The following is a 16,797-nucleotide window of genomic DNA, read 5'->3' as shown; positions in this document are numbered from 1 at the left end:
TGGAGATGATCAGTGTCATTATCCCCATGGGACAATATAGGGAAACTGAGGCACAGAGGGCTGAAGTGACTTGCCCAAGGTCACCCAACTAATCAGAACAGAGCTGGGAGCAGATTCCCAGCTCCTTCCCTGCAACCGTTAGACCCCATTCCTCACCCAGAGCCAAAGACAGAACCTATGAGTCCAGGCCCCCAGCCCCACCGCTCTCACCACTAAACACCACTCCTCTCCCAGAGCCAGGAATAGAGCCCAAGAGTCCTGAGCCACCAGGCCAGTGTTCCAAGCATGGACCTACACACCTGCTGTCCGTACCCCTGAAGGGGGGATGACCCCATTGCTGCTGCTGCTACTCCCTGCCCCACAGTCAGGGCTCTTTGCTCCATGCCCCAGAGGTGCTGGGAGTTTTGCTGCTTTCCTTTCTTTGCTATTTCTACATCAATCTCCACCATCGATTGACCATTGCCATGGAGAACAATAACTATGGGAATGACAGACCATGCTGAGAGTGCGTGTCTGTGTGCGTGTATGTTTGTTTGCATGCACATGCATGACTGCCAACATGCATGTGTCTCAAGCTGTGTGAGCTTGTGTGAGTGAAAGGAAAGGGAAAGATTATGTTCTCTGCGTGACTGTGAGTGTGTGCGCGTAGGACAGTGTGCGTGTGTGTACATGGGACAGTGTGCATGTGTGCACGTGGGACAGTGTGCACATGGGACAGTGTGTATGTGTGCGCATATGACAGTGTGTGCGTGGGACAGTATGCGCATGTGCGTGTGGGACAGTGTGTGCGTTGAACAGTGTGTGCGTGGGACAGTGCGTGTGAGATAGTGTGCGCGTGTGCGACACTGTGTGCGTGGCACAATGCATGTGGGACAGTGTGCATGGGACAGTGTGGGACGGTGTACATGTGTGCATGGGACAGTGTACGTGTGACAGTGTGCACGTGGGATAGTGTGCGTGTGTGCGTGGGACAATGTGTATGGGACAGTGTGCGCTTGGGACAGTGTGCGTGTGGGCACGTGGGACAGTGTGTGCGTGGGACAATGTGTGCGTATGGGACAATGTGTGTGGGACAGTGTGCCCATGGGCGTGTGGGACAGTGTGTATGTGGGACAGCGTGTGTGGGACAGTGTGCGCGTGGGATAGTGTGTGTGTGCACGTGGGATAGTGTGTGCAGGACAGTGTGCGCATGGGACAGTGTGCGTGGGACAGTGTGTGAGTGTGGGCCCCTTTGGCTGCAGGAAGCACACCCCTGGCAATGGGTGGCGCTCCATGCACATGCCCGGCTGGCAGGTTTGAATGCCCAACAGGGGACAAGGCGACACAGTAAGACACGTATGGCCACAGGAAGGCACAAGTGCTGCAAGCCCCTGTCTGTGCTGGGGGAGGACTCACAAGAAGCGTTAGCCCTGGTGGTGCTGAGTGACACCCACCCAGGGACGCTAGATCTGTAACAGTGAGAGCACCAAGCAACCCCAGCGCTGGCACCGGGCCCTGCTTCAGTGGCCAGGCTGGCCCCACTGCCAGGGAAGGACGCTCTCCATCTGCTCATTAGCGCCCCAGACCAGAGGTTGCCTGACCCCACTGCAGTGCTGCCCTCTCAAAGCTTCTGGAGCCAGACACACCCAGTGATGGAGCAACCTGACCCTGGCTCCCAGTTCGCTCTCCCTGCGCAGAGGCCCCTGCCCTGCCCCCGCCCTGATTAGAATCTGAAGAACTCGTGTAGCCATCAGGATCAAACTATCTAACAGCAGGTGCCACTCTGCCAGTCAGGACGGGGCTGTTCAGTGCATGGCAGATCCTCTGCAGGCCCCTTCGTTCTCCTCTCCAAATCACACAACGTGGCCTGTGGAACTCACTGCCACAGCACAGCAGTGAGGCCAAAAGCTGAGCAGGACTCTACAACGGAGCAAACTTTCTCTGCGTAAGAAGGGCATCCAGTGTGAGAACAGTGTCCATAACCTGGAGGCCTGGCAGGCCTGGAAACACTGGCCAAACCCTAGCTAATGGGGGTTGGGTGGGAACTGTCTTTGGGGGCAGATTATCCCATAATTCCCTTCTGCAGGAGTTTCTTGCATCTCCCTCTGAAGCAGCGGGTGGTTGGGATGCTCAGAGACGGGATACCAGGCTAGATGGGCCCCTGGACTGACCCACTGTGACAAGCCCTTGGCTTCTCCTGTTTCCCCCACCCAAAGAGCCAAACAGGCACCTCCGTCCTGTTGCAGGGAAGCAGCAAAGCAGTGGGAAGTCTCCTTGGGAGCGCAAGCCCCTCGTGTGTCCCCTCTCACAGAGCGCTGACCTCCCCACAGCAGACTGCCTGGCCCTGCACACACCACAGCACTTTGCCATTTAAAGGCACAGTGTGCAGAATACCAAAAGCCACACAGACCGCCCCCCCCAAATCCCACCCCCTGGTGCCAGTCTCGTCTGCCCCAGGCCTGCTTTAAACCAACCCCTCCCCCCAAAAAAAACCCTGGCCTTTGTTGTGCTCCACTGTCACCATGTCACACAGAGGCAGAGAGCAGCAGTGGCCACAGACGGGCTGGGCTGTTTGTTCAGCAGTTCTCAGGAGACATTCAAATGCCCTTCGAGCAGAGCGCTGGCGCTGGCTGGGAAACACAGACCTGCCCGGTAGCTCGTGGCAGGGCCAAGCTGTGGTCTCAGCTATGCACTACCTTCCCAGCCCTCCCTCAGCTTTCGAATCACACAGCTAAGCCCCAACCCAGGGGCGATGCCCCCTCCCGGCTCGAGTGCCTATGGTCCTGAACAGAGCCACGGGAAGTGATGCTGTTCCTGTGTTGTCAGCTCCCCACACTGCTGCTTCCTGCGCCAGGCCAGTGCCAGCCGTGATGGCGGTGTGATGGTGCCAGGGGTCTGAGCAGGATTTGGCTTTGCCCCAAGCCTAGGCCCAGCCACACATGGGATCAGCAGCGAGGAGAGCTGCAGAACCTTGCAATATGAAGTCAGAAACCCAGCCCCTGCTCTGCCTGTCTGATCCCACAGCATATGGCTCAGGTGGCGCATCTCCGCCCCGCCTCCCCCCCGAGAGAGCCTCTGCTGCCCCTTCCCCATGGGGCACATGTGGCCATGGTAGAAGTGCTGCCAGGCAACTGGCTGGGGGGGAGGGGGCAGGTTAAATGGCTTCCTTGGAAGGGGCCTGGAGCTGCTCCTGAGCCAGTGAGGTCAATAGGAGTATTGGCAATTTTGGCATCAACTGTAACAAGCCCAGGTCAGGGCCTTTCCCCATCACTCAGGTGCGGGAGGGGGAGGGTGGGTTAACTGGCTGGGATTAATAAACTGCTGCTGATGTTGTAGCAAAGGGAAAGGTGCTGGCACCCTTCAGTACTAGGGGCGGGGGCGGGTCAGCACTGAGGACTGAGAAGGGCTACAGGAGGTCAGGAGCCCAGGGCTGGGAAGGGCCCAACTACTGGGGGAGGGCATTAGCCAGCAGCGAGGTGGGGAGGGGTAGGGCCCAGGTGCAGTGGGAGGGGGAATGAAGGGCCCAGAGACACGGGGATGGAAGGCCTGACACCGGGGCAGGGTGTCCAGGCCAAGTTCGGCAGGGCCGGAGCACCTTGGCTGCCCCTCCCTGCCAGCAGAGCCATAGAATCATAGAATATCATAGACTATCAGGGTTGGAAGGGACCTCAGGAGGTCATCTAGCCATAGGCCCCTGCTGCTCTGAGATTGCAGAGCACGGCTTCAGGCAGGGCATCTTCTCGCCAATTCCACACAGACCCCAGGGAGGGGAAAGTTGAGGCCTCCAGAAGGGCTCGCTCTGGCCTCAGTGAGGTCGGTGCTAAGCCCTCAGTGACTTCCATGGTAGCTGGACTGGGCTGTAGGGTGAGGGCCATGCCTTTAATCTGAATAATCCCTCCCCAGAAATCCCCACAGCACCCATGGGGCCAAGCTGGGGCAGAGGCAGGCCTGGGCCAGTGGCCAGATCAGCACATAGGGTTGCCAGGTGTCCGGTTTTTGACCGGAAAGCCCAGTCGAAAAGGGACCCTGGCGGCTCCGGTCAGCACCGCCGACCAGGCCGTTAAAAGTCCGGTCAGCGGTGCTGGAGGGCTAAAGCAGGCTAGTCCCTACGTGTCCTGGCACCGCGCTGCGCCCCAGAAGCGCCAGCCAAGGGGCTCCACGTGCTGCCCCCGCCCGAGCACCGGCTCCGCACTCCCATTGGCCGGGAACCATGGCCAATGGACAGTGCCTGCGGGCAAGAGCAGCACGTGGAGCCTCCTGGCCTTCCTGCCTAGGAGCCGGACCTGCTGGCCGCTTCTGGGGCACAGCACGGTGCCAAGACAGACATGAGCCTGCCTTAGCCCCACTGACCGGGAGCCGCCTGAGGTAAGCCCGTGCCCCAACCCCAAACCCCCAACTCCCTGCCCCAGCCAACAGCCCATACCTCCTCCCACACTCCAACCCCCTGCCTCAACCCACAACCCCCTCCCACATTCCGAATCCCTCGGCCCCACCCCCCAGCCTGGTGCCCCCTCCTGCACCCCAAACCCCTCATCCCCGGCCCCAGCCCAGAGCCCCCACCCCCAGCCTAGCCCCTGTACCCCCTCCCACACCCCAGCCCCCTGCCTCAACCCACAGCCCCCTCCCACATTCCGAATCCCTCAGACCCACCTTCCCAGCCTGGAGCCCCCTCCTGCACCCCAAACCCCTCACCCCCAGCCCTACCCCAGAGCCCACACCCCCAGTTGAAGCCCTCATCCCCTCCCTCACCCCAACACCCTGCCCCAGCCACTGAGGGAGGGGGAATGTAGTGAGCGGGGGTGGGCCCTCAGGGAAGGGGCAGGGCTAGGTTGTTCATTTTGTGCTATTAGAAAGTTGACAACCCTATCAGCACATGGCTCCTGTGCCCTATCCTGGGACCGGGGTCGTGGGCAGGGGCCAGTCTGGAGCAATAGGCCTGGGGGCTAGTTCTGTGCTGCACCTGCAGGACCCTGGTGCCACGGGGCTGCAGTTGATGAGGCAAAACTGGAGGGGGGCCAGGGCAGGAGTGCGGAGAGGGGCAGGGAGCAAAGGGACCCTAAGCGTCAGTGTCCCTGCGAGAGACAAGGGGGAACCACTGGAGCTGTTCAGAGGCTTGGGGGTTTCAGAGGACCCTGGAGAAGCTGTCACAGCCCGGACAGGCTGCACCACACCAAGCGCACAGGGATGGCCAGGGCCCTGCTAGTGACAGGCCCGGCAGGAACCACATGCGCTGGCAGCTCTGGCAGGGAGGGAGGAGCTGGGGTGCTGCTGCCAGGAAGGGCTGATCCCTGCACCTTCTCGGGGGGACAGCGTGTCCATGGCCTCCCCTAGTCCCGTAGCATGAGCTGATTGGCCCAGGGTGGGCTGGGGGTCAGGGGCAAAGTGGCAGGGCCAGAGAGCACCAGGGCAATGCGAGGGGGGCGGAACTTGCTTCGGGCTGGGGCTGGACATGGCTGAGTGGAGACGGCGCAGGGGGTTGGCAACAAGCTAGAGAACATCCTCCCCTGGACCCCCCCTCCCCCGGGCCCTCAGGCAGCAGTTTTAACCCAGCCCATGTGGCCAGGTTTGTTCCTCCCCAGGGCACTCCCTGACCCCATGAGACAGCAGCACTGGGATTTCAGTGAAGTTCCCAGGTGTTGCCGATCCCCCAAACTAGCCCTAAGGGGTACCCCCTGTCAGAGAGACGGGGGCGGGGGTGGCAGCAGGAGACCCATTTAGCACCAGGCCTGGGCAGGGTGTGCAGGTGCAGAAGGGGGTGGCAGGAGGCCCTTTCAGTGCCAGGCCCAGACAGGGAGCCCGAACGCGGAGGGAGGGGGGCAGCGGGAGGCCTGTTCAGCACCAGGCCCAGGGAGGGCCTGCCTTGGCAGAGGGGCAGGAGGCCTGTTCAGCAAGGGAAGCCCCATTCAGCACAAGTCCAGGGCAGAGTGCGTGAGTGCAGAGGGCCAGCCTGGGGGATGGAAGGTTCAGTAGCCCAGGGCCCCCGGCTAGTGCCAGGGGGCTTTCACCCTGCAGTGCCTCTGCTCCAGGGGAAGCTCAGGGCTGGTCCGTTCAGGCGCTTTCTCAGCAGTGAATCCACTCAGAAAAGGTGAAATAAAAATAAACCTGCAACTAAAATACTCCCAGGGGAGGGGAGCCGCTGGGGCTGGCACCGCGCCTGCTGCGCAGTGAGATAGCTCCCAGCCCCGCTCCCCGCACTGGCAAACCTGCACCTGCGCCGAGTCTGCTCCCAGCGCGGCAGTTGCTAAATGAGACGTCTCCTCGCGGAGTTGGGTAATTTGCCCATCTGCGCAGAGGCATGCGAATGGAATCGAACTCGGCGCCTGTTCATTGACTGCATCCTGGGCTCAATCAGTGCAGGACCAGTCCAGCCCTGCGGTGACTGGGGGCTGCACGGTGCCTTGGAGGACAAGAATGGGGAGAGGAGAGCAGGGGGCCACGGGACATGAGCGAACATTCCCACTCGCCGCAGCCACGTCCAAACTGTTAATTCTCTTCACTTTCAATTCTTGCTGTATTTAATTTCCACAAAAGGGAGGAGCTGGCAGAGCTGGGTAAGGCAGGTGCACTGCAATGCTGGCACATCTGACCCACAGCCATGCAATGCCCTCAGTCCTGACCCACAACTCCCTGCTAGCCCAGCCCTGGGCTCCCCACACCGAGCTCTGCCAGTGCCCCTCAATCCCATCCTGCAGCCCCCTGCTAGTCCAGCCCTGGGCTCCCCCAAACACACACAGCTATGGGGCTGCTTCTCAGTCCTGTCCCACAGCCCCAGGCTATCCCAGCCCTGGGCTCCCCTCCAACACACATGGCTCTGTCACTGCTCCTCAATCCTGACCCACAGACCCCTGCTATCCCAGCCCTGGGCTCCCCACACCCAGCTCTGCCGGTGCCCATCAATCCCATCCCACAGCCCCCTAATAGCCCAGCCCTGGGCTCCCCACATGCAGCTCTGCCGATGCTCCTTAATTCTGACCTGCATCACCTCTGTGGCTCTGTCTGCACAATAAAGGCCTGTTTTAAAACTTGCTCACTAACCCATTTTCACACCCAAGGTGGCCAGGGCAGGCCATAGCTTTATCGTGCATTGGCTGGGCAAGATGATCCCTACAGGGAGCCTAGACATCACTTAATTCCCCCTACGGGTGCCAGCAGGACGGGAGCAATACCTATACCCTTGTGCCCTGGACTTTACCGTGACTGGTTCAGCACGTGTTGGAGGCCGTGTGGTCTTATTTATACAAGACTTCTGAAAGCTGTGAGTCAGCCCCTGACAGCTCCTGGGTGCCAAACACTTTGCACCCCATGCTAGACAGGCCTGCGAGAGCAGGGTCAGGGGATGCTGCTCAGAGGAGAACAGGTTTTTGAGATGCTTCCCTTCCCTGAACACAGGAGTGGCCATTCTTGGGCCCATCTTACCCGGCAGCCGAACCCAGAACCCACCTAAGTTCCCTGTAAGCTGCGTGGCCGCGCAGCTGGGCGGAGTCCTCTCTCCCTGCTGTTGCCCCAGAGCACCCTCCTGCACCCCAAACCTCTCATCCCTGGCCCTACTCCAGAGCCCACAACCCCAGTCAGAGCCGTCACCCCCCCACACACATACCTCAACCCTCTGCGCCAGCCCTGAGCCCCTCATCCCCGGCCCTACCCCAGAGCCTGCACCCCAACCCTCTGCCCCAGCCCTGAGCCCCTCATCCCGGTTCCACCCCAGAGTCCGCACTCCCAACTGGAGCCCTCACCTCCCCTACCCCAACCCTCTGCCCCAGCCCTGAGCCCCCTCCCACACTCCGAATCCCTCGGCACCACCCCCGCCACATGAATTTTGTTATATGCACCAATATGAAGGTGATGTGTCACACATGGCCTCCATATTGGTGCACATAACAAAATTCATTCCGCACATGGGTGGGAAAAATTAGAGGGAACACTGGAACCCACCCAGGCTGGAAACACTGCAGAAAACGAGCAGCGTTTTGCGGGTGAATGGCAGCAGGAAGCGCACAGAGCTGTGAAAACGTCCGGAGAGAGCGAGACCCCAAACTACAGCGGATGTCAAACAGGGGGGCTCCCTTTGCAGTTTTGGTTTATTTGGACCCCAAACACCCACAATCCTGGCTGTTTGAACCCCAGCCCCAGAGCTATCCATTACAGATGGTCCCTGCGTATGTAGCTCAGCCCCTGCAGAAGAGTTTCCATCTATTGATCTCAAAACACTTCACTGGATTGTCCTCTCCATGCTACAGAGGAGGAGGGACTCACTTGAGGTCACACAGCCACGCACTGGCAGAGCTGGGAACAGAAGCCAGGTCTCCCCATTCTCAGCCTGGTGCTTTAACCAGTGGACAGCGCTGCCCCAAGCATGGCTGGGGCTCAGAAATACGCTGAAGCTTTTGCAAGATGCTGGTGCCAGAGCAAGTGGAGAAGGCTCATCTGCTCCCCTTGTTGTACCCTCCTCCCCTGAAATGTTCCCTTACGTGGCTGGAAAAGCTGCCCACACTAGCGCTCTATGCAGGAATCTCTCCTTTTCCTGCACAATGTTCCTCTGGGCTGGAGCCGAGCGGAGCTCACTGTGACCTGGAAAGATCTGAGGTTTGGTTACACACAAAGGAGGAGGACAGAAACAATGAACTGAGCAGGGGAGGGGAGGACAAGATGGGAACAAAGCAAAACATTAGGAGGAAATAAATCTAATTAATCCTTGCCAGGGGAGAGGCAGAAGAAGATGGTATCCAGAATGGGGCTGAACTAACAGGGATTGAGTTCTGCAGCCATATAGCACCTCCTGCCCCAAAGGAATTGCAGCACCCAGCACTGAAATGCAGCCTCCTCTGGGGTGGAAAGTGGCAGCTGCTTAAACAGCCACTCAGGGAGCCACAACTCAGCCATGGTGTCAGAGGGCTCAGTTCACCCCGTGAAGCCGGACAAGCTGCATTCACTTACACCAGCCCTGAATTTAGCCCTGGGACAGGACATGAAGCCAGATGTTGAATCTGGGGAGATGTTGGACCTTGGCCAGGCCGGCTCCCAGGTTAAGGCCCCAGCTCTGCTCTCTTTAACAGCCTTAGTGTTTCAGTGTGCAGTATGGACTGCAGAGTCCTTGTGCAGGCACTGGCCAGTGCAGACTGGAGTGCCAGAGAGACCCATAAGGTGTGTCTGTGTCCAGCAGCCTCCTTAAAGAACCCCCGTATCTTCATTACATTCAAGCCTTGTCTCTTGTTTCCTGCTGGGGGCACTACAACACCAGAGCTCAGGGGCAAGGGGGAAGGCTGCCAGCCTGGGGCTCTGGCTGCTTTAAACCAGTGCGGCCGGTGCGGTGCCATTCCCCACACTCATCAGATCACAAAGCCAATTGACAGCACCTATACCACTTGTGGCCCCTCAGCTCTAGAGCACCAGCTCCAATCCAGCCCAGGGCCTTTACCTTCATGGCTGTTCAGTGCCTTGAAGTGAGTTGTGATGGGTCTCAGCCTGGTTCTGCCACACACCATCTATCACCACAGCCAGCACCAACAGGCAGAGAGGCCGTGGGCTGAACACACCTCAGGGTCCCAGCTGGAGAGGGCATGTCACCAGCACCGGCACCGGGGTGAGGCTCCGAGTGGAGCTGTGGATGCAGTGGGCGCTCCTGCCTGGGCTGTCTCTACTCTGCTAGAGTTCAGACTCCAGACTCCTTCACCTAAGGAGCACGTCACATGGGCGCTGGGTTCTATGGGAACATTTGCTTGGCTCCTAAGTCACCGATGGGCGCAAAAGGGCCAAGCGCAGCATTAACTAGCACCGGTTCCCAAAGCAAAAGGTGGCAGCAGCAGCCTTTCCTGCTCATCACTTGGAGAAAGCAAACCTGGGTCAGTGGCTTGTGTTGCAAATCAGAGCATTCACCTTGGCAGTAAGCCAGGCGCCAGCACTGAGCCAGCAGCACATTAGCATTCATTAGCATGTGCTCGCTGGTTGGCCGCTGGAATGGGTGTGCAGAGCCTGGGGGCAGGGCTGTGCTCCCCACACTGTGCATGTTGGCTCAGTTGCTCAAAGGATCATGCGCTGGGCGCAGGGCAGGGACTGGAGCCTGGTGTGGGGCTGGCTCTGGGGTTCCCACAGCCTGGTGCCAAAGCAGTTATTCGGGGCCCCAGGCAAATCTACCTGTCTGTCCCCACAGACACCCCAATCTATCTCATGGTTTTATCCTGCTGCCCACCAGCATAGTGTCTGGGTGCCTTCTATGTATGATCCATAGCAGCAGCCAAGGCCCTAGAAGACATCATGGCGTCTCTGGCTCCTCGGGCAGGGGTCAGAGCTCTGCTTGGGGTAGGGGGTTTGGTTTGGTTTTGGGGGGGAGGGACGTTCACCTGGAAACCCAGCCAATGAAGTAACCTGGCTCTGAGAGAGCGGGGATGGGGGCGCATGGCAAACAGGGAGCAGCAGGGGAACCCCCATGGAATGGCATTCACAGCTGGCTGCAGCAGGAGCCAGCCAGGGCACTGCATGTGAAGGGACTGTAATTGGTGGACACCACAACGGGGGCCCGAGTCTGCGCAGAACCTGTGGGGGAGCAGCAGAGATGGGGCAGAGGCTGTACAGGGGGGTCCCAGTGAGACACAAACTCATGAGCCTGGCCTGGAAACCAGCAAACTCCTGTTTGGCTCTAGAAGAGACTGGGAGGGCACCCTGGGTACAGGGCCTGAGGAGCCCTCTGCTGGACTATCCCCTCCCACCCAGGAGCCAAACAGGAACCGCTATTGTTTTACTTTGAATCATAACTGTTTAAAGCCGCTGGCCCAAGGGGATTTCCCCTCCCTGTCAGCTCTAGTCCAATGCCCTTCGCTCAGCCACGGCTGATTCATTGGTGGGACCCACCGGGCCTAGTGCTTACAGGGTCTGGCAAATGGAACCTGCGAATTGTGGTTTGCCTGGTGCACGACGAGTACTGTAGAGGTCTGGTTACCCCAGCACCAGCGGCTGTAACAATGATCGTAGTATTGACCAGCAGCTTTCACACCTCTACAGCAAAAACACCTCTTCGTGAATCCACGCCGGGGAGACTGAGGATTGAGAAATGTGACGTGCCAGCCCCTCGCTGCAGAGCCGGGACAGCCCAGCAAGGGGCTCCCACTGCATCCACATCTCAGCCCCGGGGATCACCTCCCAGAGTTCCAAATCCCAGCAAACCGACGCGCCCCTTCTCTCTTCACCCTTGACTAACAGCAGGCCCCACCCCCTCTCATCACCATCACCACCAGGGGGACTATTGTCTCCAACCAAGCCCCTCCCTGGACTCACCGCTCCCTCTCCACTGGCTGAACCTTACGGTTTCAGTGCAATTCAAAGCTAATCCTTCTAGTATCAACTTTCAAATGGACATTGGGATTGAGTGACACAGAGGCTCAAATAATGGATCCTGCTTCCCAATCTTTAACCTCCACCCTACCCCAACAGCTATGCCGGTGCCCCTCAGTCCCAACTCAGAGACGCCTGCTAACCCAGTCCTGGGCCGCCCACCCGCCATGCACATGGCTCTGCCAGTGCCCCTCGGTCCTGACCTGCAGCCCTGGGCTCCCCTCTCCACAACTCTGCCTTGCCCCTCCATTGTGACCTATGTTCTCGAGCCCCTGGCAGATGAGCTGGGCTGATGTTGCACCTTTTTAGGGTCATGCTCCTGCTATCACTAGGTGACTGTGGGATCATGGGTTGCTGCTGGGAAGAATGGGACCCCAGCACATCAGGGAAGGCTCCCTTCTAAGGAGCTGGAGAAGCAGGGAGGAGCTGATGGCTCCATGTCTCTCCCATATCCCCGGTGCTTCCCCTTCCCTCTCCAGCCCTGCTACCTGCTCAAGAGCCAGAAGGCAGTGGGAGGAGTGTGAAACAGGCTGTGACAGCCCTGGAGGGACCATGGGGGCTCATGAGCTGCAGGAATATAGAGAGGGAGCAGCCAGCCTCTGATGCCCCCAGAGGGAGGGAAGCTCCCACCCTCCAGGCAGGGTCAGGATGGACCCGAGTAGAGTCAGAAGCCAGGGCAGCAAGAAGGAGGCTTCGTGGCAGGCAGGGCCTCTCCTCCTTCTGCACAGAGCTGCTCACCCCAGCACCCCCATGGCCATCTGGAGGTCTGGGTATGTTGGGCCTCAAGCAAAGCCCCGATCTGGCCCCATTCCAGCCTCTGGAGGGTCTGGAATGTGGAGCCAGGCCTGGGGCTGGGTCCAAACACTGCCCTGGGCCCATCTTGGGGGGGGGTGGGGTCATTTTCCTATCCCTCTGTGAGTGGGAGGGACTGGGGGAAACAGGGGCAGCTCCACTAACCCACCCTCTGCCAGTGGCCAGTCAAAATCCAGACCAAGAGAGAGATTTATTTTAGGAACCTCACATTCCTCACTGCAAAGCCCTTATGCAATAAGCGACCCTGAAATGCAGCCACCTCTGTGGTGGAGGATGACAGCACAGCAGCCTCCGTGGGGATTTCTGGCCAATAACCCCATTTCGACCATGTTCTAGCAGAGCAGACCTGGACCTCTGTTGTTTTAAGCACACATGGAGCAAACGATATGAACCATCTGGCATCTACACAGCGAGAAGGGAGGGCTCTCACCCCCAATGCTCTGGCACTCAGGCATCCTCTCCTGCACCAGCTCCTGAGAAGGACCCGCATCTGGGCAGGGAAAGGCCTGGCAGCTCAATTGAGGGGCCGTGGCCTGGCTGTGCCTGGGCTCAGCACCACTGGACTGGGAGGAAAATTTGGCTGAGGCATCACGGCTCCATTGCCCAGGCAGGAGACAAAGCCAACCCCAATAACTCCTCATCCCAGCAGGGAGATCCCACTCGGGCCCCTGGCTCTCCCAGCAACCACCAGCTCCTCCCCCACAATGAGTCACTGCCTTTGGCTTTCCTGGTCGATTTGCTCCTCACAGACCTTGGGAGACTCCTGATTTGAGTCTCTGTTGTGAATGTTCAGAACCAGGGGTCAAACTGGGAAAAAAGCTATCTGTTATGCCCCAGGCTTCGCCCACAAACTAGGCTCCATCCCCTCAAGATGCCCATGAGACCCTGCACAGGGCCATCCTTCCATAACATGATCGTCCTCCCCCTTCACTAGCTGCTTTGATCAGCAGTGAACAGTGCTGACATTTAAACCATCATCATTACTCTCCAGAGTCAACACCCTTGGGAAGGAACAGGGTCAGTTCACACAGTGTGACCGTACCAGGGTCTCTGCAGACTCAGACAGACAGTGCTGCATTGCTGACGCTCAGGTCACACTTCCGAGGGCATCTCGTAGCCATAAGGGCTAAAGACTTCATTCTGCTTTTGAGAAGAAGCTCGGGAAGGCAGCCCCCAGGAGAGTCTCACATCCCCCAAAAGTGCTGTGAATTGGCCTGGGATAGCCCCGGCGCAGGATTCATCCACCCAAGGGGGCTGACCACTTGGAGCCGGACTCCCAGCATCACACCAGCTTCATCACCCACCCTGCCCTGTGTCCCTCGGCTGATGCTCTCAGACACTGCAGTTCCTAGCATGAACGCACAGTGCCTGGGAGGCTTGCACAGACGCATGCTGGTGCCTCAATGCATGAGGCTGGGTTACCTGGCATGGCACTGCTGACCCCATTGGGTGCCTGGCAGCCCACACAGCCCAGCCGCAGCCACACACGGCACTCACTGAACACGCCCGCAGCACATACGCCCCCATGGTACGGCACAGACAGCAGCTCCAGATGCTTCCTATCAACCCACTGGACAGGCCCTGGATTATCCAGTGCCCCCCTCCCTGCTGCTCAGTAGGTCCTGCCCCTGCCTCGTTCTGCGCAAGCCTAACCCCTCGCTCTGCCCAACCCCCTGCTTCCCTCCTCCTCTTCCTAAACAGCCTCCCATTCCCCTGCTCCTGGAAAGCCTCCTACCTGCTGGCCCCCAACAGGCTGCCTCCTGACCCTCTCAACCCCCCCGCCCATGGCCTGCTCCCCTCCAGCCCAAGAGAGGGACTCTGCAGCTCCCCTTGCTCGGCCGGCTGCCTCTGAACTGTGTGAGCTCAGGGGCTCCCTTGGGGTTAAAGAGGAGAGTTTAGGGAGCCAAGTGCCTCTCCCCACCCAGCACAGTGTCCATTGCCCAGTGAGAAGTGACCTGTCTCAGCAACAAAACTCTGCAAAAGTGAATGAATGGATCATGGAAAGTGTGATGACAAGGACAATGCTCCAGCCTCCCCAGGGCCCCTGGCCAGGCCTTCGGCATCCAGCAGCTTCCATTGCTGGTGGTTCCGCACTCTTGAAACTCTGAACCTTAGCGCTTTACAAACATCTATGATCCCTGCCTGTGAGATGTCACTGAACCCAATCTACAGACAGGGAAACTGAGGCATGGATAGGGGATGGGACTTGCCCAGCGTCACAGAGAGAGTCAGTGGCCAAGCCAGAAATAGAACCCACAAGTCCTGGCTCACAGGCCCTCCTGCTCTAACCCACTAGACCTTACTCCTCTCCCAAAGCTGGGACTAGAACCCAGGAGTCCCGCCTCCCATTCACTTCACTCAAGCCCACTAGACCTACTCAAAGGGGTGACTCGATCATAGTGTGTAGGTACCTACCTGGGGAACACATATTTGAAAATGGAATTCAGGGAAGTTCTACGCAGTAGCTCAGACTAGATGAGTCCTTTTGACTCTCATTCCTCCCGGAAAGGACTCTCAGCCCAGACGGTGTGGAGGAGTTGGGAGGTGGAAGCTCCTGTTCCTAGCTCAGACAAAGCAGCTTCCCTACAGGATGGGTGAGGAAGGTGCCATTTCCACTGCTTCCCCCCGCCCTCCTCCCAGTGCATTACCCCCTGCATCAGTTTCCCATTTATTTGCATATCCCCCAGCCTCCACCCGGGCTGCTGCTGGCGAGATGCTACAGCAGCTCCTCCGAGCCTCTCTGCAAATGAGCTGTGCAGCAGTGACACAGATGGCGCCTGACAGCCTTTAGCTCCTCTGGGAAGTGACAGCAAGACACTCGGTGCTGAGACGGCCCATGTTTCACAATCCCACATCTTTGACACCCCAGTATCATCCTGCTGGTGGAACACAGGCCACAAAGATGCAGTGCTGGGGCTGCTGTCCCCAGAACCAAGAGGAAAGCATATGAGCATCAGCCCTGGAACCTATTAAGATGCTCGGCCCTGCACGAGGAGAGCCACTGGACTGCACGGAGTTGCTGTAAAAAAAAATCTCCACTCCATTCTCATGGAAGGCAGGACTGGAAGGTCCCAGGGTGGTAACTACCGCCCAGCTGGGCTCTGTGCTGCCTGCCTGCCTGTCTGGGACCAGCCTTTGCAACTCCTCAAATGAACAGCAGTTCTGGGGTCAGAGCAGTTCCCTCTGCACCACACCTCCTATCCCTTCCCAGGTGAGATAGCCCCAGCTGAGCATGGCCAACCCCAGGCGTCTCCAAATCGTGAGACTGGCTCAAAAATCATGTTTGTTTGTTTTTAAATGAATGACTGCTGGCTTCTGTTTTGTTGCCTTCTGGTTCCAGAGCCTTTGTGCTTGGGTCACATTTTCAAGCTTTTCTCCACAACCAGGAGGGCCAGAAACTCATTGCTATTCTAGCCCTGGACTTTCCACACACAGTTCTGCTAGTGCCCTCAATCCCAACCCGCAGCCCCTGCTATGCCACCCCAGGACTCCCCCCCCACCCGTCAGCTCTGCTGGTGCCCCTCAGTCCTGACCCACAGCCCCCTGCTATCCCAGTCTGAGCTCTCCACACCCAGCGTTACTAATACACCCTAGTCCTCTCCTGACCTGGCCTTTGCCATTTCATTCCCGAGGTCTCCCTTGACACACAATCCCACTGCTGTTCCAGCTCAAATGGGGACCGGCAGCCAAGGGAGCTGGGCCGCTGCTGCAAAGCAGTCACGTGAAGGCTGGCTGGTGCTAGGTTGATTTGATGCCATTAGCCCAGTGAACTGGGCCAGAGTTCAGGCCCCTACAGGTGGGCCCTCCGCCCCAGGGTGCTGACCCTGCCTGCACAGCCATGCCATGCCAGCCCCGCCTCTGCCACCAGCTCCTCTCTGTGCCCGCCCAGAACTCCCAAGGGGGCTGGACCTGGTCACCGAGCCCCGAGCCCCCCCGCTCAGCATGTTGTTAGGACAGGATGGATTAAAAACGCGAGCCAGAGCCTCTGCCTCGTCCCCGGGGCCAAGGTCTCGCCCTGGATCCCTGCCAGCAAGAGCCAAAACGGAGCGAGCCCTGGAGTCTCAGCGAGGCAGGGGGCAGGGGTCGTGGGGGGAGGGGCAGAGCCACGGTCCGCACGTTACTATTCTAGACCCTGACCCTCGGCTCACCAGATGCCATTGCGCTGAGCTGGGCGCTGGCCCATGGCTGAGTCCAGCAGCGCGGGGCTGGCACGGGACAGCGAAGAGCCCCAGGCGTTCCCAGCCGGGCCGGGCCAGGTGCTGCTCCCCTCGGAGTCACTCGCCGCTCTGGGCTCACTCGGGCGCTGCTGAGACCGGCCCTGGGGGAGCCCGGGGCTGCTGCACTGTGCGGGCTGCTGCGGAGCTTCCGTGAAACCCTCCCCCCGCTCTCCGGGCAGCCCGGGGGAGGGGGAGGCGCTGGGAACAGCCGGGTCCGATTGTCCGGCCAGGCTGAGCCGCCGAAGGGAATCACCAGTCACAGCTCACAGGCTGCGCTTGAGGGGAGCCGCCCCGGGGGGTAACACCCCCCCCCACACACACACACCCGGCACAACACTCCGAACAACACCCCGAGACAACCCACACCACCACACACCATCACACAGCCCTCCACCACACCCCAGACAACATATACTACCACACCGGGACAACACCCCAGACAACCCACACCATCACACAGCCC

At 59.2% G+C, this 16,797-nt stretch overlaps 1 protein-coding gene across 1 annotated transcript in view; it reads right to left on the bottom strand.

Annotated features, from left to right (window-relative positions):
• The window catches only part of PPP1R1A (protein phosphatase 1 regulatory inhibitor subunit 1A), a 68,222-nt gene that overhangs the window by 50,260 nt on the left and 1,165 nt on the right, over window positions 1–16,797 (bottom strand). The gene's annotated exons all lie outside the window — the stretch shown is intronic.

This window comes from Terrapene carolina, unplaced genomic scaffold, assembly GCF_002925995.2.
Source record: "Terrapene carolina triunguis isolate 2854851 unplaced genomic scaffold, T_m_triunguis-2.0 Scaffold1054, whole genome shotgun sequence".
NCBI lineage: Eukaryota > Metazoa > Chordata > Testudines > Emydidae > Terrapene > Terrapene triunguis.
The sequence above is the reverse complement of the archived record's forward strand: the minus strand, read 5'-3'. Positions and strand labels throughout refer to the sequence as shown.